This window comes from Schistocerca serialis, unplaced genomic scaffold (assembly GCF_023864345.2).
Source record: "Schistocerca serialis cubense isolate TAMUIC-IGC-003099 unplaced genomic scaffold, iqSchSeri2.2 HiC_scaffold_940, whole genome shotgun sequence".
Taxonomy (NCBI): domain Eukaryota; kingdom Metazoa; phylum Arthropoda; class Insecta; order Orthoptera; family Acrididae; genus Schistocerca; species Schistocerca serialis.
This window is the reverse complement of record NW_026048563.1, coordinates 58,088-77,167: the sequence shown is the minus strand read 5'-3', so window position 1 is coordinate 77,167 and position 19,080 is coordinate 58,088. Positions and strand designations below refer to the sequence as shown.

The window sequence follows — 19,080 nt, the reverse complement described above, 5'->3', positions numbered from 1 at the left end:
CGCGTGCTGTTAAATGAAGGTTTTTTTCGTCGTAGCTCCACGCAGACCATCCTGTAGTATGTCCCGACTTGTCCCGACTTTGCTCGGCTGACGCGAAAGCTGACGCTTGGAATTCGCCCTTATCAAAAGGACAGGCACTATAAACGGCTGAGAGAGGCGAGGTGTGGAGAGGTACCAAAACGACAGGCAATCTGCGAAATTTTCTGCTCGTTGTTCTTAAAGAAAAAACCGACGCAGTCGGTAGGACTCGAACGCTACGCTCCCAGAGGGAATCTGATTTCTAGTCAGACGCCTTAACCACTCGGGCCACGACTGCTCGTAACTGAAGTTTCCCTGGAATCGTGAAGAATCAAACCGGTCTGCGCAGAATGTTGACAGGAAACGAACTCCGTGCACTGATTACGGCAGGGGTTACCATCGCTACGAGACGAGCCATTACGGAAACGTTAAAATCTTCGCCCGGACAGGGACTTGAACCCTGGACCCTTAGGTTAAAAGCCTAATGCTCTACCGACTGAGCTATCCGGGCTCACGCTCGTTGTGGGATGAGCGGCTGCAAGCAATGTAAATAACTGGAACGCGTGTGTAGGCGTACTACGGTAATTTCTGGCTTCTGGCGCAACTGGCGACTTCACCGACTTCCCACTGACGCTGGTAGCAGCCCAACAGCGGACCAGAGCCTCTTCTCCCTTTATTCCGGTGCCGACAGTAATTGCATCATGTGCCTGTTTTTCCCGATTACGTTCGGTCGAAGCTTCGGAAGGTGGGCGACCAAACGACAGTTCGAAGGCCAAACCGTGGAGCGTTGTGTGCGCAAAAACTTCCGTTCCGGTACCGGGAATCGAACCCGGGCCTCCTGGGTGAAAGCCAGGTATCCTAGCCACTAGACCACACCGGATTTGCTCGATAAGCGTGAGGTTTTCTCCCGTCTCCTCTCGTATTTCGTGCTGAATCTCGACTCAGTGCAGTTCTCCGTTTGCGAGCATATTTGCGCCTACAGACTGGCATGGCGCACAGCTCGAAATTGACTATTCATTATTTTACTCCTAACAAGGGAAGAGAAAGATCAAAGTTGTACGTTGTCATAATTGGAAATAAACATATTGACGCTGGGGCGTAGACTCCTTGTGGATAACGAACGACAATTAAGTTCGTTCCCTAGCAACAGCAACGCCGTTAATTCAGCCTTGATGTACAGCAAATTAAATGCCCCGGGTGAGGATCGAACTCACGACCTTAAGATTATGAGACTTACGCGCTACCTACTGCGCTACCGAGGCACGTTGCAAGTAACGTTACAGGAAACTTGGTAAGTCTCTTCATATTAGAGATAGACAGTTTGCGCTTTCTCAAGAATCTGTTGTGTTGCTACACGTGCTTTCCCTACTTGCTAGATTAAACTGCTGCCGCAGCTTTTTCAACGGAACGCAGCACTGCCCGAGGTTACAGTACATCGCCCTTGCGGCACCTAAACACAGCGGCCTGTTGGGCCAGGCCGTCGTCAGAGTTCAGAAATAGCACGCGACCGTTCAAGTACGGTCTATTGCGTGCTGCGTGTATGGTTCTTCTCACAGCGAATCCCGCTATACATTCCTGAGGCTGACGCAGCTCAGGCGAAGAATCGGCGCGGCAGCATTATAGCGAGAACAGCAGAACGATGCATCGGCCGGGAATCGAACCCGGGCCGTCCGCATGCTAAGCGAGCATTCACCAATTTTTTTTTTTTGTTTCTCATTTCTTTCGTTGCATTTGTTGGGGGCGGACGTCCGATGGCGCCCGTTCATGTTCATCGTTGACTCGGTCTTTTATTACAGAGGGCAGATAACCTCTCAGACCGAACACGCTGAGCTATCGTGCCGGCAAGCCTTAAGATTATGAGACTTACGCGCTGGCCTACTGCACTGCTGAGGCACATGCCATTGAACCACCGATGCTCGACAAGCTGCCCGTGCTTCCCGAGTACTTTTCTGCAGGGGGAAAGTGGGATTGCCACCCAGCGACGTCGGATACAACCGAAAAAAGTGCTACACACGCGGAGTGCTCCACTACACTGCCTTAAAACGAAGAATGCTCATCTCTATCGTGTGAGTAACCTTGCGGCCGCGGCGGCTAGTCCTTGCCCAAAGACGCAGCGTGCGTGGAGGCGCTACCCGAATGCGTGTGGATGCACCCTCCTACCTCGTAAAGCGCCTGCAGCTACTATCACCGTGGGCCGCTGCTGGCGGGCAGGAAGCCGACACAGCGGGGCGTTGCGAGCAGCGCCTGTGCGGTGGTGGTGTGTAATGGTGAGCATAGTTGCCTTCCAAGCAGTTGATCCGGGTTCGATTCCCGGCCGCCGCAAGTGGCGCTGGTGTTTTTCGTATGAGTATGTGAGCCGCGTGCTGTTAAATGAAGGTTTTTTTCGTCGTAGCTCCACGCAGACCATCCTGTAGTATGTCCCGACTTGTCCCGACTTTGCTCGGCTGACGCGAAAGCTGACGCTTGGAATTCGCCCTTATCAAAAGGACAGGCACTATAAACGGCTGAGAGAGGCGAGGTGTGTGGAGAGGTACAAAAACGACAGGCAATCTGCGAAATTTTCTGCTCGTTGTTCTTAAAGAAAAAAACCGACGCAGTCGGTAGGACTCGAACCTACGCTCCCAGAGGGAATCTGATTTCTAGTCAGACGCCTTAACCACTCGGCCACGACTGCTCGTAACTGAAGTTTCCCTGGAATCGTGAAGAATCAAACCGGTCTGCGCAGAATGTTGACAGGAAACGAACTCCGTGCACTGATTACGGCAGGGTTACCATCGCTACGAGACGAGCCATTACGGAAACGTTAAAATCTTCGCCCGGACAGGGACTTGAACCCTGGACCCTTAGGTTAAAAGCCTAATGCTCTACCGACTGAGCTATCCGGGCTCACGCTCGTTGTGGATGTGAGCGGCTGCAAGCAATGTAAATAACTGGAACGCGTGTGTAGGCGTACTACGGTAATTTCTGGCTTCTGGCGCAACTGGCGACTTCACCGACTTCCCACTGACGCTGGTAGCAGCCCAACAGCGGACCAGAGCCTCTTCTCCCTTTATTCCGGTGCCGACAGTAATTGCATCATGTGCCTGTTTTCCCCGATTACGTTCGGTCGAAGCCTTCGGAAGGTGGGCGACCAAACGACAGTTCGAAGGCCAAAAACGTGGGAGCGTTGTGTGCGCAAAAACTTCCGTTCCGGTACCGGGAATCGAACCCGGGCCTCCTGGGTGAAAGCCAGGTATCCTAGCCACTAGACCACACCGGATTTGCTCGATAAGCGTGAGGTTTTCTCCGTCTCCTCTCGTATTTCGTGCTGAATCTCGACTCAGTGCAGTTCTCCGTTTGCGAGCATATTTGCGCCTACAGACTGGCATGGCGCACAGCTCGAAATTGACTATTCATTATTTTACTCCTAACAAGGGAAGAGAAAGATCAAAGTTGTACGTTGTCATAATTGGAAATAAACATATTGACGCTGGGGGCGTAGACTCCTTGTGGATAACGAACGACAATTAAGTTCGTTCCCTAGCAACAGCAACGCCGTTAATTCAGCCTTGATGTACAGCAAATTAAATGCCCCGGGTGAGGATCGAACTCACGACCTTAAGATTATGAGACTTACGCGCTACCTACTGCGCTACCCGAGGCACGTTGCAAGTAACGTTACAGGAAACTTGGTAAGTCTCTCATATTAGAGATAGACAGTTTGCGCTTTCTCAAGAATCTGTTGTGTTGCTACACGTGCTTTCCCCTACTTGCTAGATTAAACTGCTGCCGCAGCTTTTTCAACGGAACGCAGCACTGCCCGAGGTTACAGTACATCGCCCTTGCGGCACCTAAACACAGCGGCCTGTTGGGCCAGGCCGTCGTCAGAGTTCAGAAATAGCACGCGACCGTTCAAGTACGGTCTATTGCGTGCTGCGTGTATGGTTCTTCTCACAGCGAATCCCGCTATACATTCCTGAGGCTGACGCAGCTCAGGCGAAGAATCGGCGCGGCAGCATTATAGCGAGAACAGCAGAACGATGCATCGGCCGGGAATCGAACCCGGGCCGTCCGCATGCTAAGCGAGCATTCACCAATTTTTTTTTTTTTTGTTCTCATTTCTTTCGTTGCATTTGTTGGGGGCGGACGTCCGATGGCGCCCGTTCATGTTCATCGTTGACTCGGTCTTTTATTACAGAGGGCAGATAACTCTCAGACCGAACACGCTGAGCTAGCGTGCCGGCAAGCCTTAAGATTATGAGACTTACGCGCTGCCTACTGCACTGCTGAGGCACATGCCATTGAACCACCGATGCTCGACAAGCTGCCCGTGCTTCCCGAGTACTTTTCTGCAGGGGAAAGTGGGATTGCCACCCAGCGACGTCGGATACAACCGAAAAAAGTGCTACACACGCGGAGTGCTCCACTACACTGCCTTAAAACGAATGCTCATCTCTATCGTGTGAGTAACCTTGCGGCCGCGGCGGCTAGTCTTGCCCAAAGACGCAGCGTGCGTGGAGGCGCTACCCGAATGCGTGTGGATGCACCCTCCTACCTCGTAAAGCGCCTGCAGCTACTATCACCGTGGGCCGCTGCTGGCGGGCAGGAAGCCGACACAGCGGGGCGTTGCGAGCAGCGCCTGTGCGGTGGTGGTGTAATGGTGAGCATAGTTGCCTTCCAAGCAGTTGATCCGGGTTCGATTCCCGGCCGCCGCAAGTGGCGCTGGTTTTTTCGTATGAGTATGTGAGCCGCGTGCTGTTAAATGAAGGTTTTTTTCGTCGTAGCTCCACGCAGACCATCCTGTAGTATGTCCCGACTTGTCCCGACTTTGCTCGGCTGACGCGAAAGCTGACGCTTGGAATTCGCCCTTATCAAAAGGACAGGCACTATAAACGGCTGAGAGAGGCGAGGTGTGGAGAGGTACCAAAACGACAGGCAATCTGCGAAATTTTCTGCTCGTTGTTCTTAAAGAAAAAAACCGACGCAGTCGGTAGGACTCGAACCTACGCTCCCAGAGGGAATCTGATTTCTAGTCAGACGCCTTAACCACTCGGCCACGACTGCTCGTAACTGAAGTTTCCCTGGAATCGTGAAGAATCAAACCGGTCTGCGCAGAATGTTGACAGGAAACGAACTCCGTGCACTGATTACGGCAGGGTTACCATCGCTACGAGACGAGCCATTACGGAAACGTTAAAATCTTCGCCCGGACAGGGACTTGAACCCTGGACCCTTAGGTTAAAAGCCTAATGCTCTACCGACTGAGCTATCCGGGCTCACGCTCGTTGTGGATGGAGCGGCTGCAAGCAATGTAAATAACTGGAACGCGTGTGTAGGCGTACTACGGTAATTTCTGGCTTCTGGCGCAACTGGCGACTTCACCGACTTCCCACTGACGCTGGTAGCAGCCCAACAGCGGACCAGAGCCTCTTCTCCCTTTATTCCGGTGCCGACAGTAATTGCATCATGTGCCTGTTTTCCCCGATTACGTTCGGTCGAAGCTTCGGAAGGTGGGCGACAAACGACAGTTCGAAGGCCAAAACGTGGAGCGTTGTGTGCGCAAAAACTTCCGTTCCGGTACCGGGAATCGAACCCGGGCCTCCTGGGTGAAAGCCAGGTATCCTAGCCACTAGACCACACCGGATTTGCTCGATAAGCGTGAGGTTTTCTCCGTCTCCTCTCGTATTTCGTGCTGAATCTCGACTCAGTGCAGTTCTCCGTTTGCGAGCATATTTGCGCCTACAGACTGGCATGGCGCACAGCTCGAAATTGACTATTCATTATTTTACTCCTAACAAGGGAAGAGAAAGATCAAAGTTGTACGTTGTCATAATTGGAAATAAACATATTGACGCTGGGGCGTAGACTCCTTGTGGATAACGAACGACAATTAAGTTCGTTCCCTAGCAACAGCAACGCCGTTAATTCAGCCTTGATGTACAGCAAATTAAATGCCCCGGGTGAGGATCGAACTCACGACCTTAAGATTATGAGACTTACGCGCTACCTACTGCGCTACCGAGGCACGTTGCAAGTAACGTTACAGGAAACTTGGTAAGTCTCTCATATTAGAGATAGACAGTTTGCGCTTTCTCAAGAATCTGTTGTGTTGCTACACGTGCTTTCCCTACTTGCTAGATTAAACTGCTGCCGCAGCTTTTTCAACGGAACGCAGCACTGCCCGAGGTTACAGTACATCGCCCTTGCGGCACCTAAACACAGCGGCCTGTTGGGCCAGGCCGTCGTCAGAGTTCAGAAATAGCACGCGACCGTTCAAGTACGGTCTATTGCGTGCTGCGTGTATGGTTCTTCTCACAGCGAATCCCGCTATACATTCCTGAGGCTGACGCAGCTCAGGCGAAGAATCGGCGCGGCAGCATTATAGCGAGAACAGCAGAACGATGCATCGGCCGGGAATCGAACCCGGGCCGTCCGCATGCTAAGCGAGCATTCACCAATTTTTTTTTTTTTTGTTCTCATTTCTTTCGTTGCATTTGTTGGGGGCGGACGTCCGATGGCGCCCGTTCATGTTCATCGTTGACTCGGTCTTTTATTACAGAGGGCAGATAACTCTCAGACCGAACACGCTGAGCTATCGTGCCGGCAAGCCTTAAGATTATGAGACTTACGCGCTGCCTACTGCACTGCTGAGGCACATGCCATTGAACCACCGATGCTCGACAAGCTGCCCGTGCTTCCCGAGTACTTTTCTGCAGGGGAAAGTGGGATTGCCACCCAGCGACGTCGGATACAACCGAAAAAAGTGCTACACACGCGGAGTGCTCCACTACACTGCCTTAAAACGAATGCTCATCTCTATCGTGTGAGTAACCTTGCGGCCGCGGCGGCTAGTCTTGCCCAAAGACGCAGCGTGCGTGGAGGCGCTACCCGAATGCGTGTGGATGCACCCTCCTACCTCGTAAAGCGCCTGCAGCTACTATCACCGTGGGCCGCTGCTGGCGGGCAGGAAGCCGACACAGCGGGGCGTTGCGAGCAGCGCCTGTGCGGTGGTGGTGTAATGGTGAGCATAGTTGCCTTCCAAGCAGTTGATCCGGGTTCGATTCCCGGCCGCCGCAAGTGGCGCTGGTTTTTTCGTATGAGTATGTGAGCCGCGTGCTGTTAAATGAAGGTTTTTTTCGTCGTAGCTCCACGCAGACCATCCTGTAGTATGTCCCGACTTGTCCCGACTTTGCTCGGCTGACGCGAAAGCTGACGCTTGGAATTCGCCCTTATCAAAAGGACAGGCACTATAAACGGCTGAGAGAGGCGAGGTGTGGAGAGGTACCAAAACGACAGGCAATCTGCGAAATTTTCTGCTCGTTGTTCTTAAAGAAAAAAACCGACGCAGTCGGTAGGACTCGAACCTACGCTCCCAGAGGGAATCTGATTTCTAGTCAGACGCCTTAACCACTCGGCCACGACTGCTCGTAACTGAAGTTTCCCTGGAATCGTGAAGAATCAAACCGGTCTGCGCAGAATGTTGACAGGAAACGAACTCCGTGCACTGATTACGGCAGGGTTACCATCGCTACGAGACGAGCCATTACGGAAACGTTAAAATCTTCGCCCGGACAGGGACTTGAACCCTGGACCCTTAGGTTAAAAGCCTAATGCTCTACCGACTGAGCTATCCGGGCTCACGCTCGTTGTGGATGGAGCGGCTGCAAGCAATGTAAATAACTGGAACGCGTGTGTAGGCGTACTACGGTAATTTCTGGCTTCTGGCGCAACTGGCGACTTCACCGACTTCCCACTGACGCTGGTAGCAGCCCAACAGCGGACCAGAGCCTCTTCTCCCTTTATTCCGGTGCCGACAGTAATTGCATCATGTGCCTGTTTTCCCCGATTACGTTCGGTCGAAGCTTCGGAAGGTGGGCGACAAACGACAGTTCGAAGGCCAAAACGTGGAGCGTTGTGTGCGCAAAAACTTCCGTTCCGGTACCGGGAATCGAACCCGGGCCTCCTGGGTGAAAGCCAGGTATCCTAGCCACTAGACCACACCGGATTTGCTCGATAAGCGTGAGGTTTTCTCCGTCTCCTCTCGTATTTCGTGCTGAATCTCGACTCAGTGCAGTTCTCCGTTTGCGAGCATATTTGCGCCTACAGACTGGCATGGCGCACAGCTCGAAATTGACTATTCATTATTTTACTCCTAACAAGGGAAGAGAAAGATCAAAGTTGTACGTTGTCATAATTGGAAATAAACATATTGACGCTGGGGCGTAGACTCCTTGTGGATAACGAACGACAATTAAGTTCGTTCCCTAGCAACAGCAACGCCGTTAATTCAGCCTTGATGTACAGCAAATTAAATGCCCCGGGTGAGGATCGAACTCACGACCTTAAGATTATGAGACTTACGCGCTACCTACTGCGCTACCGAGGCACGTTGCAAGTAACGTTACAGGAAACTTGGTAAGTCTCTCATATTAGAGATAGACAGTTTGCGCTTTCTCAAGAATCTGTTGTGTTGCTACACGTGCTTTCCCTACTTGCTAGATTAAACTGCTGCCGCAGCTTTTTCAACGGAACGCAGCACTGCCCGAGGTTACAGTACATCGCCCTTGCGGCACCTAAACACAGCGGCCTGTTGGGCCAGGCCGTCGTCAGAGTTCAGAAATAGCACGCGACCGTTCAAGTACGGTCTATTGCGTGCTGCGTGTATGGTTCTTCTCACAGCGAATCCCGCTATACATTCCTGAGGCTGACGCAGCTCAGGCGAAGAATCGGCGCGGCAGCATTATAGCGAGAACAGCAGAACGATGCATCGGCCGGGAATCGAACCCGGGCCGTCCGCATGCTAAGCGAGCATTCACCAATTTTTTTTTTTTTTGTTCTCATTTCTTTCGTTGCATTTGTTGGGGGCGGACGTCCGATGGCGCCCGTTCATGTTCATCGTTGACTCGGTCTTTTATTACAGAGGGCAGATAACTCTCAGACCGAACACGCTGAGCTAGCGTGCCGGCAAGCCTTAAGATTATGAGACTTACGCGCTGCCTACTGCACTGCTGAGGCACATGCCATTGAACCACCGATGCTCGACAAGCTGCCCGTGCTTCCCGAGTACTTTTCTGCAGGGGAAAGTGGGATTGCCACCCAGCGACGTCGGATACAACCGAAAAAAGTGCTACACACGCGGAGTGCTCCACTACACTGCCTTAAAACGAATGCTCATCTCTATCGTGTGAGTAACCTTGCGGCCGCGGCGGCTAGTCTTGCCCAAAGACGCAGCGTGCGTGGAGGCGCTACCCGAATGCGTGTGGATGCACCCTCCTACCTCGTAAAGCGCCTGCAGCTACTATCACCGTGGGCCGCTGCTGGCGGGCAGGAAGCCGACACAGCGGGGCGTTGCGAGCAGCGCCTGTGCGGTGGTGGTGTAATGGTGAGCATAGTTGCCTTCCAAGCAGTTGATCCGGGTTCGATTCCCGGCCGCCGCAAGTGGCGCTGGTTTTTTCGTATGAGTATGTGAGCCGCGTGCTGTTAAATGAAGGTTTTTTTCGTCGTAGCTCCACGCAGACCATCCTGTAGTATGTCCCGACTTGTCCCGACTTTGCTCGGCTGACGCGAAAGCTGACGCTTGGAATTCGCCCTTATCAAAAGGACAGGCACTATAAACGGCTGAGAGAGGCGAGGTGTGGAGAGGTACCAAAACGACAGGCAATCTGCGAAATTTTCTGCTCGTTGTTCTTAAAGAAAAAAACCGACGCAGTCGGTAGGACTCGAACCTACGCTCCCAGAGGGAATCTGATTTCTAGTCAGACGCCTTAACCACTCGGCCACGACTGCTCGTAACTGAAGTTTCCCTGGAATCGTGAAGAATCAAACCGGTCTGCGCAGAATGTTGACAGGAAACGAACTCCGTGCACTGATTACGGCAGGGTTACCATCGCTACGAGACGAGCCATTACGGAAACGTTAAAATCTTCGCCCGGACAGGGACTTGAACCCTGGACCCTTAGGTTAAAAGCCTAATGCTCTACCGACTGAGCTATCCGGGCTCACGCTCGTTGTGGATGGAGCGGCTGCAAGCAATGTAAATAACTGGAACGCGTGTGTAGGCGTACTACGGTAATTTCTGGCTTCTGGCGCAACTGGCGACTTCACCGACTTCCCACTGACGCTGGTAGCAGCCCAACAGCGGACCAGAGCCTCTTCTCCCTTTATTCCGGTGCCGACAGTAATTGCATCATGTGCCTGTTTTCCCCGATTACGTTCGGTCGAAGCTTCGGAAGGTGGGCGACAAACGACAGTTCGAAGGCCAAAACGTGGAGCGTTGTGTGCGCAAAAACTTCCGTTCCGGTACCGGGAATCGAACCCGGGCCTCCTGGGTGAAAGCCAGGTATCCTAGCCACTAGACCACACCGGATTTGCTCGATAAGCGTGAGGTTTTCTCCGTCTCCTCTCGTATTTCGTGCTGAATCTCGACTCAGTGCAGTTCTCCGTTTGCGAGCATATTTGCGCCTACAGACTGGCATGGCGCACAGCTCGAAATTGACTATTCATTATTTTACTCCTAACAAGGGAAGAGAAAGATCAAAGTTGTACGTTGTCATAATTGGAAATAAACATATTGACGCTGGGGCGTAGACTCCTTGTGGATAACGAACGACAATTAAGTTCGTTCCCTAGCAACAGCAACGCCGTTAATTCAGCCTTGATGTACAGCAAATTAAATGCCCCGGGTGAGGATCGAACTCACGACCTTAAGATTATGAGACTTACGCGCTACCTACTGCGCTACCGAGGCACGTTGCAAGTAACGTTACAGGAAACTTGGTAAGTCTCTCATATTAGAGATAGACAGTTTGCGCTTTCTCAAGAATCTGTTGTGTTGCTACACGTGCTTTCCCTACTTGCTAGATTAAACTGCTGCCGCAGCTTTTTCAACGGAACGCAGCACTGCCCGAGGTTACAGTACATCGCCCTTGCGGCACCTAAACACAGCGGCCTGTTGGGCCAGGCCGTCGTCAGAGTTCAGAAATAGCACGCGACCGTTCAAGTACGGTCTATTGCGTGCTGCGTGTATGGTTCTTCTCACAGCGAATCCCGCTATATATTCCTGAGGCTGACGCAGCTCAGGCGAAGAATCGGCGCGGCAGCATTATAGCGAGAACAGCAGAACGATGCATCGGCCGGGAATCGAACCCGGGCCGTCCGCATGCTAAGCGAGCATTCACCAATTTTTTTTTTTTTTTGTTCTCATTTCTTTCGTTGCATTTGTTGGGGGCGGACGTCCGATGGCGCCCGTTCATGTTCATCGTTGACTCGGTCTTTTATTACAGAGGGCAGATAACTCTCAGACCGAACACGCTGAGCTATCGTGCCGGCAAGCCTTAAGATTATGAGACTTACGCGCTGCCTACTGCACTGCTGAGGCACATGCCATTGAACCACCGATGCTCGACAAGCTGCCCGTGCTTCCCGAGTACTTTTCTGCAGGGGAAAGTGGGATTGCCACCCAGCGACGTCGGATACAACCGAAAAAAGTGCTACACACGCGGAGTGCTCCACTACACTGCCTTAAAACGAATGCTCATCTCTATCGTGTGAGTAACCTTGCGGCCGCGGCGGCTAGTCTTGCCCAAAGACGCAGCGTGCGTGGAGGCGCTACCCGAATGCGTGTGGATGCACCCTCCTACCTCGTAAAGCGCCTGCAGCTACTATCACCGTGGGCCGCTGCTGGCGGGCAGGAAGCCGACACAGCGGGGCGTTGCGAGCAGCGCCTGTGCGGTGGTGGTGTAATGGTGAGCATAGTTGCCTTCCAAGCAGTTGATCCGGGTTCGATTCCCGGCCGCCGCAAGTGGCGCTGGTTTTTTCGTATGAGTATGTGAGCCGCGTGCTGTTAAATGAAGGTTTTTTTCGTCGTAGCTCCACGCAGACCATCCTGTAGTATGTCCCGACTTGTCCCGACTTTGCTCGGCTGACGCGAAAGCTGACGCTTGGAATTCGCCCTTATCAAAAGGACAGGCACTATAAACGGCTGAGAGAGGCGAGGTGTGGAGAGGTACCAAAACGACAGGCAATCTGCGAAATTTTCTGCTCGTTGTTCTTAAAGAAAAAAACCGACGCAGTCGGTAGGACTCGAACCTACGCTCCCAGAGGGAATCTGATTTCTAGTCAGACGCCTTAACCACTCGGCCACGACTGCTCGTAACTGAAGTTTCCCTGGAATCGTGAAGAATCAAACCGGTCTGCGCAGAATGTTGACAGGAAACGAACTCCGTGCACTGATTACGGCAGGGTTACCATCGCTACGAGACGAGCCATTACGGAAACGTTAAAATCTTCGCCCGGACAGGGACTTGAACCCTGGACCCTTAGGTTAAAAGCCTAATGCTCTACCGACTGAGCTATCCGGGCTCACGCTCGTTGTGGATGGAGCGGCTGCAAGCAATGTAAATAACTGGAACGCGTGTGTAGGCGTACTACGGTAATTTCTGGCTTCTGGCGCAACTGGCGACTTCACCGACTTCCCACTGACGCTGGTAGCAGCCCAACAGCGGACCAGAGCCTCTTCTCCCTTTATTCCGGTGCCGACAGTAATTGCATCATGTGCCTGTTTTCCCCGATTACGTTCGGTCGAAGCTTCGGAAGGTGGGCGACAAACGACAGTTCGAAGGCCAAAACGTGGAGCGTTGTGTGCGCAAAAACTTCCGTTCCGGTACCGGGAATCGAACCCGGGCCTCCTGGGTGAAAGCCAGGTATCCTAGCCACTAGACCACACCGGATTTGCTCGATAAGCGTGAGGTTTTCTCCGTCTCCTCTCGTATTTCGTGCTGAATCTCGACTCAGTGCAGTTCTCCGTTTGCGAGCATATTTGCGCCTACAGACTGGCATGGCGCACAGCTCGAAATTGACTATTCATTATTTTACTCCTAACAAGGGAAGAGAAAGATCAAAGTTGTACGTTGTCATAATTGGAAATAAACATATTGACGCTGGGGCGTAGACTCCTTGTGGATAACGAACGACAATTAAGTTCGTTCCCTAGCAACAGCAACGCCGTTAATTCAGCCTTGATGTACAGCAAATTAAATGCCCCGGGTGAGGATCGAACTCACGACCTTAAGATTATGAGACTTACGCGCTACCTACTGCGCTACCGAGGCACGTTGCAAGTAACGTTACAGGAAACTTGGTAAGTCTCTCATATTAGAGATAGACAGTTTGCGCTTTCTCAAGAATCTGTTGTGTTGCTACACGTGCTTTCCCTACTTGCTAGATTAAACTGCTGCCGCAGCTTTTTCAACGGAACGCAGCACTGCCCGAGGTTACAGTACATCGCCCTTGCGGCACCTAAACACAGCGGCCTGTTGGGCCAGGCCGTCGTCAGAGTTCAGAAATAGCACGCGACCGTTCAAGTACGGTCTATTGCGTGCTGCGTGTATGGTTCTTCTCACAGCGAATCCCGCTATACATTCCTGAGGCTGACGCAGCTCAGGCGAAGAATCGGCGCGGCAGCATTATAGCGAGAACAGCAGAACGATGCATCGGCCGGGAATCGAACCCGGGCCGTCCGCATGCTAAGCGAGCATTCACCAATTTTTTTTTTTTTTTGTTCTCATTTCTTTCGTTGCATTTGTTGGGGGCGGACGTCCGATGGCGCCCGTTCATGTTCATCGTTGACTCGGTCTTTTATTACAGAGGGCAGATAACTCTCAGACCGAACACGCTGAGCTATCGTGCCGGCAAGCCTTAAGATTATGAGACTTACGCGCTGCCTACTGCACTGCTGAGGCACATGCCATTGAACCACCGATGCTCGACAAGCTGCCCGTGCTTCCCGAGTACTTTTCTGCAGGGGAAAGTGGGATTGCCACCCAGCGACGTCGGATACAACCGAAAAAAGTGCTACACACGCGGAGTGCTCCACTACACTGCCTTAAAACGAATGCTCATCTCTATCGTGTGAGTAACCTTGCGGCCGCGGCGGCTAGTCTTGCCCAAAGACGCAGCGTGCGTGGAGGCGCTACCCGAATGCGTGTGGATGCACCCTCCTACCTCGTAAAGCGCCTGCAGCTACTATCACCGTGGGCCGCTGCTGGCGGGCAGGAAGCCGACACAGCGGGGCGTTGCGAGCAGCGCCTGTGCGGTGGTGGTGTAATGGTGAGGTTGGTTGGTTTGGGGGATTAAAGGGACCAGACTGCCATGGTCATCGGTCCCTTTTTCCAAAGACAAAGAACACCCACAGAGAATAAAAACAAGGAACAGAAGAGATCACAGACGACACAGAACAAGAGATACTGAGACAAAGACAAGACAAAACAAACTAAAACCACACAGAGTGTGACGGTGGTTGGCCGACCATAGACATAAAAAGGAAAGGCCAACCACTGAGAAACACATTAAAAAATCAGTGTAAAACCATAGGCCAAAGGCCAGAATCAACACAAATCATTAAAAGAAAACAGAAACACTCAGAGTAAATGATAAAATCCCCCTGCCCGAATAAAACGTAAAACTGAGTCAGCCATAGTGGAGTCGTCTGTTAAAAGGGCAGGGAGCGTAGCAGGCAGCGCAAATGTCTGCCTGACCACAGCTGAAAGGGGGCAGGCCAGCAAAATGTGGGCCACTGTCAAAGCTGCCCCACAGCGACATAGAGGAGGGTCCTCCCGGCGCAGTAGATAACTGTGTGTCAGCCGGGAGTGGCCAATGCGGAGCCGGCAAAGAACTACTGAGTCCCTGCGAGTGGCTCGCAGGGATGACCGCCACACAGCCGTCGTCTCCTTGACAGCACGGAGTTTATTGCACATTGTCAGTTCCCGCCATTCAGCGTCCCATAGCGCCAAGATTTTGCGGCGGAAGACTGCCCGCAAATCAGTCTCTGGGAGGCCAACGTCCACAGATGGCTTGCTGGTGGCCTCTTTCGCCAGGCGGTCAACATGTTCGTTACCCGGGATACCGACATGACCGGGGGTCCACACAAAGACCACAGAGCGGCCGCAACAGGCGAGAGTATGCAGAGACTCGTGGATAGCCATCACCAGACGAGAACGAGGGAAACACTGGTCGAGAGCTCGTAAACCGCTCAGGGAATCGCTACAGATAACGAAGGACTCACCTGAGCAGGAGCGGATATACTCTAGGGCACGAAGGATGGCGACCAGTTCAGCAGTGTAAACGCTGCAGCCATCCGGCAAGGAACGTTGTTCGGAATGGTCCCCTAGAGTGAGCGCATATCCGACACGACCAGCAACCATCGAACCGTCAGTGTAAACAACACCAGAGCCCTGATACGTGGCCAGGATGGAATAAAAGCGGCGGCGGAAGGCCTCAGGAGGGACTGAGTCCTTAGGGCCCTGTGCCAAGTCGAGCCGAAGGCTAGGGCGACGAACACACCATGGGGGTGTAGGCAAAGTAGCCCGGAAAGGAGGTGGAACAGTGAAACCCTGGAGCCCAGAGAGAAGCTCTTTGACGCGGACCGCTATTGTACAACCAGACCGCGGCCGACGTTCTGGCATACGGACGACCGACCGCGGGAACAGGAGGCGATAGTTTGGATGCCCGGGCGAGCTTAGTACATGGGCAGCATAAGCGGCCAGCAAACGTTGGCGTCGGAACCGCAGTGGAGGTACACCTGCCTCCACTAGTACGCTGTCCACAGGGCTGGTGCGGAAAGCACCAGTGGCAAGGCGTATCCCGCTGTGGAGAATCGGGTCCAGCACCCGTAACGCAGATGGGGATGCAGAGCCATAAGCCAGGCTCCCATAATCCAGACGGGACTGGATTAACGCCTGGTAGAGCCGCAACAGTGTAGAGCGGTCGGCGCCCCAGCGGGTGTTGCTCAAGCATCTCAGAGCGTTTAGATGCCGCCAACACGTCTGTTTAAGCTGCCGGATATGAGGCAGCCAAGTCAACCGGGCATCGAAAACCACCCCCAAAAACCTGTGGGTCTCCACCACAGCAAGGAGTTCGTCGGCAAGATAAAGCCGCGGCTCAGGATGGACTGTTCGGCGCCGGCAGAAATGCATAACGCAGGTCTTGGCTGCCGAAAACTGAAACCCATGCGCTACAGCCCAAGACTGCGCCTTACGGATAGCGCCCTGTAGCTGACGTTCAACAGCTGCAATGCCAGTAGAGCTGTAATAAAGGCAGAAGTCGTCAGCATACAGGGAAGCGGAGACAGAATGTCCCACGGCCGCAGCAAGCCCGTTAATGGCTATTAAAAACAGACAGACACTTAAAACAGAGCCCTGTGGCACACCGTTCTCCTGGGCGTGGGAGGAACTATACGAGGCCGCGACTTGCACGCGGAAGGTACGACACGACAGAAAATTGCGGATAAAAATCGGCAGAGGACCCCGAAGACCCCATCCATGAAGCGTAGAAAGAATGTGATGACGCCATGTCGTATCGTACGCCTTCCGCATGTCGAAAAAGACAGCGACCAGGTGCTGACGGCGGGAAAAGGCAGTACGGATGGCCGACTCCAGGCTCACCAGATTGTCGGCGGCGGAGCGGCCTTTACGGAACCCACCCTGAGATGGAGCCAGAAGGCCCCGAGACTCCAGTACCCAATGCAAGCGCCGGCTCACCATCCGTTCAAGCAACTTGCAAAGAACGTTGGTGAGGCTAATGGGACGGTAGCTGTCCACCTCCAGAGGGTTCTTTCCAGGCTTCAAAACGGGGATGACAATGCCTTCCCGCCACTGCGACGGAAACTCCCCCTCGACCCAAAGACGGTTGTAAAGATCGAGAAGGCGCCGCTGGCAGTCCACTGAAAGGTGTTTCAGCATCTGACAGTGGATGCCATCTGGCCCAGGAGCGGTATCAGGGCAAGCAGCGAGGGCACTGCGAAATTCCCACTCACTAAATGGAGCATTGTAAGATTCTGGGTGGTTGGTGCGAAACGAAAGGCTCCGACGTTCCATCCGCTCTTTAATGGAGCGGAAGGCCTGGGGGTAATTCGCAGAAGCGGAACTCATACCAAAATGCTCTGCTAAGCGATTGGCAATGACGTCGGAGTCAGTACAAACTGCTCCATTCAGTGAGAGCGCAGGGACGCTGGCAGGTGGCCGATAGCCGTAGACGCGTCGAATCTTGGCCCAGACCTGCGAGGGAGTGACATGGAGGCCAATGGTGGACACATACCGCTCCCAGCACTCCTTCTTGCCTTGGCGGATAAGGAGGCGGGCCCGCGCACGCAGCCGTTTGAAGGCGATAAGGTGGTCGAGGGAGGGGTGGCGCTTGTGACGCTGGAGCGCCCGCCGGCGATCTTTAATCGCTTCAGCGATCTCAGGCGACCACCAAGGCACAGCCTTCCGCCGAGGGGACCCACAGGAATGGGGAATGGCAGATTCGGCGGCAGTAACGATGCCGGTGGTGACCGATTGAACCACCGCATCAATGTCATCGGTAGAGAGAGGCTCAAAAGCGGCAGTGGAGGAGAACAAGTCCCAGTCAGCCTTATTCATAGCCCATCTGCTAGGGCGCCCAGAAGAGTGGCGCTGTGGTAGTGACAAAAAGATCGGAAAATGGTCACTACCACACAGGTCGTCATGCACACTCCATTGGACAGACGGTAAGAGGCCATGGCTACAGATTGAAAGGTCAATGGCGGAGTAGGTGCCATGCGCCACACTGAAGTGTGTGAAGGCACCATCATTTAACAGCGAGAGATCGAGCTGCGACAATAAATGCTCAATGATGGCGCCTCGACCTGTTGCCACTGACCCACCCCACAGAGGGTTATGAGCGTTGAAGTCGCCCAATAGCAAGAAAGGTGGCGGCAATTGGGCGACCAGTGCAGCCAGGACATGCTGCGAGACATCACCATCCGGTGGAATGTAAAGACTGCAGACGGTAACAGCCTGTGGCGTCCACACGCGTACAGCGACAGCCTCTAAAGGCGTCTGGAGAGGGACAGATTCGCTGTGCAGAGTGTGAAGGACATAAATGCAGACGCCACCAGACACCCTTTCATAAGCTGCTCGGTTCTTGTAATAACCCCGATAGCCACGGAGGGCGGGGGTTCGCATCGCCGGAAACCAAGTTTCCTGGAGAGCAATGCAGAAGAAAGGGCGAAGGCTGAGAAGTTGGCGGAGCTCAGCTAAATGGTGGAAGAAACCGCTGCAGATCCACTGGAGGATTGTATTGTCCATGGCCGAGAAAGGCGTGACAGGACGGGGAAGGCAGATTACGCCGCTGGGTCACCTGCTGCCTCCGATGGAGCACCCGTGCTAGTGTTATCCATGGCGTCTGAGGGACCGGCGAGTTCTAGGTCCTCAGCGGACGCCAGGATCTCCACCTCGTCCTCAGACGCAGAGCTGTAAGGTGGCGGTGGGGTGGCTGCCACCGCGAGTTCCTTGGGCTTAGAGCTCTTCTTCTTTGATTTCTCACGCTGCTCCTTGGGTTTAACTGGCTGGGAGGTCTTCACCGATTCAGTCTCCGGGACTGAGGAGGATCGTGAAGCCCGTCGACCAGCTGATTGCGGGCACTTACGCCACTGGCGGTCGTCAGCCTTCCCACTGGTGGAAACCTGGGAAGGGAGGGACCCGAGGGACCCCTTGCGAGCGTGAGAAGCCGAAGAAGTTGGACACTTCTCCGGCTTAGAAGCAGGGACGGACGTCCCTGATGGGGGGGATGGTGTTGCCCCTGAGGTAGGTGGCGCAGGAGCAACCCGGTGGGTAGAGCCCCCCACTGGCAAGGGGGCAGGAGGAGTCTTACTGGTTATCGAGCTGGCTGGAAGTCGTGAAACTGATGGGGCGGGCACAGGTGTCGTAGCGGCGGCGTAGGATGACGTCATTCGCACGGGATGTAATCGGTCGTATTTCCGCTTGGCTTCAGTATAAGTCAGTCGGTCCAGGGTCTTATATTCCATGATTTTGCGTTCTTTCTGGAAGATTCTGCAGTCTGGCGAGCAAGGTGGATGGTGCTCCCCGCAGTTGACACAGATGGGAGGCGGGGCACATGGAGTATCGGGATGAGACGGGCGTCCGCAATCTCGACATGTGAGGCTGGAAGTGCAGCGGGAAGACATATGGCCAAACTTCCAGCACTTGAAGCACCGCATCGGGGGAGGAATATAGGGCCTGACGTCACATCGGTAGACCATCACCTTGACCTTTTCCGGTAACGTATCAC

At 53.6% G+C, this 19,080-nt stretch overlaps 29 non-coding genes across 29 annotated transcripts; 5 read left to right on the top strand and 24 right to left on the bottom strand.

The window, feature by feature from the left end:
- Positions 1-232: 232 nt before the first annotated feature.
- Positions 233-316, bottom strand: Trnas-aga (transfer RNA serine (anticodon AGA)). Its single transcript has one exon. It is a non-coding gene; the product is annotated as a tRNA-Ser (tRNA).
- A 140-nt stretch (positions 317-456) lies between these two features.
- Positions 457-529, bottom strand: Trnak-uuu (transfer RNA lysine (anticodon UUU)). The gene has a single exon. It is a non-coding gene; the product is annotated as a tRNA-Lys (tRNA).
- A 297-nt stretch (positions 530-826) lies between these two features.
- On the bottom strand, positions 827-898 carry Trnae-uuc (transfer RNA glutamic acid (anticodon UUC)). The gene has a single exon. It is a non-coding gene; the product is annotated as a tRNA-Glu (tRNA).
- A 309-nt stretch (positions 899-1,207) lies between these two features.
- On the bottom strand, positions 1,208-1,280 carry Trnam-cau (transfer RNA methionine (anticodon CAU)). The gene has a single exon. It is a non-coding gene; the product is annotated as a tRNA-Met (tRNA).
- A 986-nt stretch (positions 1,281-2,266) lies between these two features.
- Positions 2,267-2,340, top strand: Trnag-ucc (transfer RNA glycine (anticodon UCC)). The gene has a single exon. It is a non-coding gene; the product is annotated as a tRNA-Gly (tRNA).
- Positions 2,341-2,610: 270 nt separating this feature from the next.
- Positions 2,611-2,692, bottom strand: Trnas-aga (transfer RNA serine (anticodon AGA)). Its single transcript has one exon. It is a non-coding gene; the product is annotated as a tRNA-Ser (tRNA).
- Positions 2,693-2,831: 139 nt separating this feature from the next.
- Trnak-uuu (transfer RNA lysine (anticodon UUU)) lies at positions 2,832-2,904 on the bottom strand. The gene has a single exon. It is a non-coding gene; the product is annotated as a tRNA-Lys (tRNA).
- Positions 2,905-3,205: 301 nt separating this feature from the next.
- Positions 3,206-3,277, bottom strand: Trnae-uuc (transfer RNA glutamic acid (anticodon UUC)). Its single transcript has one exon. It is a non-coding gene; the product is annotated as a tRNA-Glu (tRNA).
- A 309-nt stretch (positions 3,278-3,586) lies between these two features.
- Positions 3,587-3,660, bottom strand: Trnam-cau (transfer RNA methionine (anticodon CAU)). Its single transcript has one exon. It is a non-coding gene; the product is annotated as a tRNA-Met (tRNA).
- A 980-nt stretch (positions 3,661-4,640) lies between these two features.
- Trnag-ucc (transfer RNA glycine (anticodon UCC)) lies at positions 4,641-4,712 on the top strand. Its single transcript has one exon. It is a non-coding gene; the product is annotated as a tRNA-Gly (tRNA).
- Positions 4,713-4,979: 267 nt separating this feature from the next.
- Positions 4,980-5,061, bottom strand: Trnas-aga (transfer RNA serine (anticodon AGA)). Its single transcript has one exon. It is a non-coding gene; the product is annotated as a tRNA-Ser (tRNA).
- A 139-nt stretch (positions 5,062-5,200) lies between these two features.
- On the bottom strand, positions 5,201-5,273 carry Trnak-uuu (transfer RNA lysine (anticodon UUU)). The gene has a single exon. It is a non-coding gene; the product is annotated as a tRNA-Lys (tRNA).
- Positions 5,274-5,569: 296 nt separating this feature from the next.
- Positions 5,570-5,641, bottom strand: Trnae-uuc (transfer RNA glutamic acid (anticodon UUC)). Its single transcript has one exon. It is a non-coding gene; the product is annotated as a tRNA-Glu (tRNA).
- A 308-nt stretch (positions 5,642-5,949) lies between these two features.
- On the bottom strand, positions 5,950-6,022 carry Trnam-cau (transfer RNA methionine (anticodon CAU)). The gene has a single exon. It is a non-coding gene; the product is annotated as a tRNA-Met (tRNA).
- A 979-nt stretch (positions 6,023-7,001) lies between these two features.
- Trnag-ucc (transfer RNA glycine (anticodon UCC)) lies at positions 7,002-7,073 on the top strand. The gene has a single exon. It is a non-coding gene; the product is annotated as a tRNA-Gly (tRNA).
- A 267-nt stretch (positions 7,074-7,340) lies between these two features.
- Positions 7,341-7,422, bottom strand: Trnas-aga (transfer RNA serine (anticodon AGA)). Its single transcript has one exon. It is a non-coding gene; the product is annotated as a tRNA-Ser (tRNA).
- Positions 7,423-7,561: 139 nt separating this feature from the next.
- Trnak-uuu (transfer RNA lysine (anticodon UUU)) lies at positions 7,562-7,634 on the bottom strand. Its single transcript has one exon. It is a non-coding gene; the product is annotated as a tRNA-Lys (tRNA).
- Positions 7,635-7,930: 296 nt separating this feature from the next.
- On the bottom strand, positions 7,931-8,002 carry Trnae-uuc (transfer RNA glutamic acid (anticodon UUC)). Its single transcript has one exon. It is a non-coding gene; the product is annotated as a tRNA-Glu (tRNA).
- A 308-nt stretch (positions 8,003-8,310) lies between these two features.
- Positions 8,311-8,383, bottom strand: Trnam-cau (transfer RNA methionine (anticodon CAU)). Its single transcript has one exon. It is a non-coding gene; the product is annotated as a tRNA-Met (tRNA).
- Positions 8,384-9,362: 979 nt separating this feature from the next.
- On the top strand, positions 9,363-9,434 carry Trnag-ucc (transfer RNA glycine (anticodon UCC)). Its single transcript has one exon. It is a non-coding gene; the product is annotated as a tRNA-Gly (tRNA).
- Positions 9,435-9,701: 267 nt separating this feature from the next.
- Positions 9,702-9,783, bottom strand: Trnas-aga (transfer RNA serine (anticodon AGA)). Its single transcript has one exon. It is a non-coding gene; the product is annotated as a tRNA-Ser (tRNA).
- Positions 9,784-9,922: 139 nt separating this feature from the next.
- On the bottom strand, positions 9,923-9,995 carry Trnak-uuu (transfer RNA lysine (anticodon UUU)). Its single transcript has one exon. It is a non-coding gene; the product is annotated as a tRNA-Lys (tRNA).
- A 296-nt stretch (positions 9,996-10,291) lies between these two features.
- Trnae-uuc (transfer RNA glutamic acid (anticodon UUC)) lies at positions 10,292-10,363 on the bottom strand. Its single transcript has one exon. It is a non-coding gene; the product is annotated as a tRNA-Glu (tRNA).
- Positions 10,364-10,671: 308 nt separating this feature from the next.
- Positions 10,672-10,744, bottom strand: Trnam-cau (transfer RNA methionine (anticodon CAU)). The gene has a single exon. It is a non-coding gene; the product is annotated as a tRNA-Met (tRNA).
- Positions 10,745-11,724: 980 nt separating this feature from the next.
- On the top strand, positions 11,725-11,796 carry Trnag-ucc (transfer RNA glycine (anticodon UCC)). Its single transcript has one exon. It is a non-coding gene; the product is annotated as a tRNA-Gly (tRNA).
- A 267-nt stretch (positions 11,797-12,063) lies between these two features.
- On the bottom strand, positions 12,064-12,145 carry Trnas-aga (transfer RNA serine (anticodon AGA)). Its single transcript has one exon. It is a non-coding gene; the product is annotated as a tRNA-Ser (tRNA).
- Positions 12,146-12,284: 139 nt separating this feature from the next.
- Trnak-uuu (transfer RNA lysine (anticodon UUU)) lies at positions 12,285-12,357 on the bottom strand. Its single transcript has one exon. It is a non-coding gene; the product is annotated as a tRNA-Lys (tRNA).
- Positions 12,358-12,653: 296 nt separating this feature from the next.
- On the bottom strand, positions 12,654-12,725 carry Trnae-uuc (transfer RNA glutamic acid (anticodon UUC)). Its single transcript has one exon. It is a non-coding gene; the product is annotated as a tRNA-Glu (tRNA).
- A 308-nt stretch (positions 12,726-13,033) lies between these two features.
- Positions 13,034-13,106, bottom strand: Trnam-cau (transfer RNA methionine (anticodon CAU)). Its single transcript has one exon. It is a non-coding gene; the product is annotated as a tRNA-Met (tRNA).
- Between the last annotated feature and the right edge of the window lie 5,974 nt (positions 13,107-19,080).